Raw genomic sequence first — 6,214 nt, 5'->3', positions numbered from 1 at the left:
AAAAAGGTTGTATTACAAAAAACGTGACTTAATCCCGTAAATAAATGGGGACGAGGGATGTTATTAAACGAAATGTCGCCTTCTAGGAAGCTTAGAACGCGACACTTGTTTAATCTGCCATCAGTCCTACCACAGATGCATTATTAGACGACACGTGTTTCAAATATCGCTGTTTTTTCTTTTTTTATGAATGGCCGGGAATAATTGCGACGCATGTTCCTTAAATTAAGGAACAGATATTTTTAATTGTTATTTAAACATATATCGCAGGCGTCTATTTTTGACTTCGAATCTAAAACATGCTTTATTAAGTTTATTTTATCAGCACATACACACATTCTAAGATAATCCTATAATAAATAATGCGAACTATGCCTTTTACCAGAAGGTTACATATTATTCCTAAAAAATTATTATAAAATAATTGTAATAACATTAAATCATTATTATTTTTAAATTTAGTAGGACGCAGGAATTGCAAGTAAATATTAATAATTAATAAGTAATTGAACGATATCATAATAAATTTTCCTCATCAACAGCTATCACTCTGTCGTTAAATTTCCTTATTTAATAAATGAAATGACTATTAGCTGAACTCAATAAGGAAGAAAAGAAGTAATGTTATGTCATTTACCGAACTGTTTAAAACATTTACATGACTGTAAGAATAACATCTCATAGTTATTTTTTAGGTATACGTATTCCTCAAATGCCCTCGTCCGAATGCTAATGGATGCAGAGATTGGAAATTCAAATGAGACTGGCCAAATTTATGACCGCACTCCCTCTCGCTTACATTACACCCTCTTGTGATGAATGTATCAAACGAAAGAGGAAAAAATATACTCTGTATAACACGGAGTTTTCACGTAAATATCTCCAATAAATCCTTTTACATATACCAGAGAAGAAGTTCCATTTTGGACCATATTCAATAACAAACAAGATATTTTAAGACCAATACAAATTTATAATTTGACCAACCCTTTATTCCATATTGAAATATAAATGGATTCGCTATAGTTATTATGCCTGACTCGTTTGCAAAAGTAACAAATGTTATTCTAAAAATCTCTCAAGCAAAAAAGCTGGTTGGCTACATCGCAATTATTATTTTAAGATGAATCCCTGTCAAGCGATGTCGGATTATTTATTTAAAAGAAAGTTTTTACAGTAAAAAGCTAGGAAAGGAAATGCAAAAACGTTGGTACCTGCACATTTTGTCCTTTACACATGCGAATATAGCAATGATCGATTAAAAAAAACCTCCACAGACAATTTTGCCGCATGAAAAAATTCTTTGTCATACGTCGAATTTCTTTGTATGGTTATGGGAGAAATTTAGAAATGTTGCAATTCAATCCTTTTATAATGTGCATTCTCAAAATCATAGAGTTTATGAATAATGAATCCTAAACAGATGTTGCTATTACAAAAAATTATAACAATTTGATTGATTGTTCAGTTGTAGGTAAAGTTTTAGCAAAAACCGTATCATTCAAAAATAACCTGTAAGTATATATTCACCGGTATACCAATATAATTTTTTATCGACTATTTACAAATCAAATCTAAGAATAATGCTCAAAGACAATTCAATATCGCCATAAAACATGCCTTCTACGCTTCACGGAAATAGAATTAGTCCAATATTGATTTACATTTTATTACTTAACTCTTTGTTACGAAGTGCGTTATAAAAAATAAACCCCACATAGCATGGGACCGAAATGCAAATCCCGTCATAATATGCAAATAATATATTACTTTACAACAAAGGATTCACCGGCCGATCGTAAAAAGCTTAGAAAATGAAATTGTTCTAAATATTACAACGGTACATTCTAGAACTAACAAAAAAGGGTTGGAGACGGCCATCTGACGTTTTTTGCAAACGAAATCCTTTTAACTTGATTAATGGACAATGGTATTAATTTTTGTTGTTTAGTTAGGCCTACTTTCTAAATGGAAATAAAATAACGGTATGGTGCCTTCAAGTTGCCGGCTTCTTGTCCCTTACAAAATATTCAATTATTCTTTATGGCTATTACCAGATTTGGATATAAGCTATTGAAATTAGCAAGGTATGATCAGAAATATACGTCCATTATATTTATGTACGAGTAGATACATTTTAATACAAAATTTTAATACATGTATCGGCATAATTGAAATTTTCTATAGGTGAATGAATTAATAAAATCACTATATTTCCGCATAAAGAAGTGTATTATGCTGATAAAAAGGACCTGGAACAGAATATGAGCTACATCATATATTATGAGCAAAGCCCATAAAAATAAAACAATACCCATATTCAACCTATGGAAAACAATTTAATACTTTTTATAGCGTTTCGTACGTACGTATGAATGACGCATAAACATTACGTTTATTTTTATAATCAATTTACATAATTTTAATTAGTTGTATTAAATTTCTTCAGTAGGTTTGCTACCGTTATCTACTAATAAATAGGTAAATCTTTCAACGGAATATTGTTGTCTCTTGATGTATCTCTCTTGATGTATTAAGTACAATGTAACTATATTTCATAGAATGTAGATATTTAATACGTTTAATAGAATGTTTAAGACTAACAGAATGGTTAGATTTTGTAGATAAGTATATTTCAAGCTTGAGTTGCAATCACAATTATTTTACTAAGATTTCTTTTAGGACGATTTATTTTCTCCGCGCACGAAATATGTTAATGAAATAAAAAGGTTAAATAATAAATAAATAATAATAAAGACCTTATAACCTCTAATTATATCATTATATATTCTCATATATTTTATTACATATATTTAGACATTTATTTTAATTCATTGCAATTTTACACAGCAGAATCTACGCAATAATTCTGAAAGAATCAATATAAGGTTCATGGACGGTGGTGATCGCTTATTTTGAGGCGAACCACCAGCTCCGATGCTTGCTGCAACATAAAACAGCTAAACTTACAAGACCTTTATTAATTTTCCTTAGAAATCGTCATCGTAAAAAATCATTAAAACTATTTGAATAATGATATTCAACTTTGCGTTTACAAATCAATACTAAGCAGTGCAGTGCGTTGAGTAGTGTATTAATATAAGAAAAAAGCTCAACTATGCCAAAACAACGGTTTAACATGGTTTTACACAACGCCATAATTAAGGCAAAGCACCCTACATAATCTTCAAGTCCCGCATCCTCATAAAGAAAGCTTGCCACGAGTCAAAATCATTTCAATACTTAGCCAAGACCCCGTAAAATTAAAGAGGGTTGCACAATACAGGAAGCACGCATGGTATTATGGGGTACTAAAAAATGACACGCGAACACGAAAAAAACGAAATTGGCTTGTTACGTTTTAAACTTCCCCTATGCTTTTTATATCATTTATAAATGGGTCTTTAATGCTATTATGATGAGTGATGGTTTGATTTGTGGTTTTATATGGTGCTTAAGTTTAATACTCGCGAACACTAATGGATTTAAATTATAAGTAGGTAACTCTCATGTTAAAAGTGCATACAAAATTTAATTTAAAGTTTTATGGCATTGAATTTTTTCTATTCTTTAACAATTTCTCATCCTATATTTATTTATAATGTTCCTAATCGTAAGTTAACCCGTTATTTGCTTTGATATGAAATTGAACAATAAAAAAATATTTGAAGCATAAGGTGTACTTATATTTAGTTGCGTTACGACTGGTTAGAGACAGTTTAGTCTAGTCTAGCCTAGACATTGTAAGTATATTTAAAAGCGTGATTTTAAACGCATATTAAAATAGATAACATTATTTTTGTAAAATGAGTCATTTTATTCACAATTATAATATTCTTTGTTGTTGTAAATCGCTCCGTTGTGTTTAAATAAACGGAATGGACTAACGAACATATAAATGATTAAGCGAGTACATGGACTTATAATAATGTCAGAAGTTTCCACCATATTTACCAATGTTATTACAGGTAACATTAGGTTTAGACATGGTTTAAAACTAACGTTACCTGATATGACCATGACATAATATAAAAAAATTCTTAAAAAATGCGTTTGCTTATCTGTGTGGTCTCATATCTGGCGCTACATAATCTGTATAGTAAACCTCTTTGTTTGACGCCTAGTGCCCATACTTCCGTCAACAAAACAAGTAAAAAAGAGCAATTATCGTGGTGTGGTTTGAAAAGTGAGGGGTGTTTTTTACTTTTTATTGGTGCGTGTAAAACGATGTTAAAATTGGTTTGCGGTTTTTTACTTCGGTATTGACAGGTAGGGGAACGAAATAATTAATTTGATGTAGTTTAAATAAAATTACAGATGAAGCAAACCTAATTTTTTGTGTGAACTTTTATGTGAAATTCTGTCAAAAGAATTACGAATTCGGTTTCAGAATTTTAAAGATATTTTATAGCTATAATAAATAATCCTGCTTACATCTTTCTAGATCAATGTTTTCTAAAGAAAAAGGGATATAGTATCATCTCTAAAAACGTATCGATTTCGCGCATCTGCCACGCGCCGCAATTGAGTTTAAAACCAATTTCACGAGCCATCAAAACTTAGGATATCTTTATTTCGATTCTTATCTACTCAGCAGAGATCAAAACTTAATACATACTTCATCGCATGTAGTTAAACCCACCGTTATTTTGTACAAAGGTACTCGGTCAGTCAACAGGGCTTTATGCCTTTTGCGACTTCCACAATACAGAATAATCCCCAAAAAGTGACCCCAAAGTGCTTAGAATTCCGTCCGAATAAAAAATCTAAATCGCCCGTATATAGGAGAACTTTTGCATGTACAGGCTGGTTCTTTTACTCGATTTAAGCGTGACACCTTTTACTGTAAATTTATGTAATATACGGAAGAAAGTATTCATTTGATACTACCTATACAAATCTAATATTTATATACTAACAAATAATTTATATAAGTAGGTCAAAGTAAATTTTATGTGTCCTAGTCACCAAAGTGTATATTATTTTAAATAAGTGCACCAAACAATACTACAAAACTAACATAAGTCGTTTAAAAAATATTTCAAATTCAATTACAAAATATACTATAAAGTACATCAAACTTTGACCAATTGTCAATATTTTCTATTTTCAAGTTTTAACATAAAATTGCATTACAACACCCTGTATACCGACAATGTGCCTGATGGGTGCTGAACAGCTTGTCCTATGGACATAATAACATAAAGGGATGGACGTCACGCGCCGGCTCCGGTATGGACCAACACACACCTGCGCGCAAAAAAATTACTCAAAATCTGTTGCAACGCAATAGAAATATGATTCTAAACTTCGACTTGCTGCTCTTTTACCTAAATTCGTTTTATAACTCTACTTTAAATAATTATACAAGGTAGAATAAAAAAAAACATACATAATTATTTTGACAAAAAATAAACACGAAGTTACGTAGTGCGTTCGAATCTTAGTCGTAACCAAGAATACAATATAACCAAACTGCCAACTCGGACTGGATCAATATCGCCCGTCGTTTCATCACGTCGATGGGAAAAAAGAGGAGAAAAAATACATAACTTTTTAGGGGCCGGCCTCCCTTCGACGCCTCATCCCACCGACCCTCCTCTGAGAAAAAACTCGCGCTCCACCGATGTCCAAATTATATAGAGGCATCGAGAAAAAAGTGTCATGCGCAGACATTTTGGTATATTTCTATTTGATTTTAATGCATTTTGTGTTTAATAATTTATTATTTGTATCTTTCTATGTTTAAACGTGCTAATCCAGAACCACTAGTCCGATTCAAAAAATTCTTTGACCAATAGAAAGCTAAGGCAATCCCGAGTAACATAGCTATATTTAAAATTATATTTAGAAAAAGAAATCTGCACCCGGGTGGAGCGAGAATTAACAGCTAGTATTTTATATACCATCAAACAAGAATTTATATATACAATGTATAGAAAATGCTATTCGTCACAACTCGTTAACGAGCATATTCATATGATTATAATTAGTAAATATTAATTATTGCCTATATAATTAAGTGTTTAGAATTTTGATCGTGGACTTCATTAATTAAGTCAAAAATGACAAAATGTACAAAACCATTTCAGCAATTTATTGTTAGTGTTTTATTTCGAAGGTTTAATAAGTGGAAAGTTATAAGTTTATATTGAACTGGCCGGAAGCCAACCAAAGACAAGCCTGGTCTTTTCTTTGATCAAATGATTTTGCT

The sequence above is a fragment of the Zerene cesonia genome, chromosome 11 (genome assembly GCF_012273895.1).
Source record: "Zerene cesonia ecotype Mississippi chromosome 11, Zerene_cesonia_1.1, whole genome shotgun sequence".
In the NCBI taxonomy this organism is placed as follows: Eukaryota; Metazoa; Arthropoda; class Insecta; order Lepidoptera; family Pieridae; genus Zerene; species Zerene cesonia.
Note: the sequence above shows the minus strand (reverse complement) of the source record.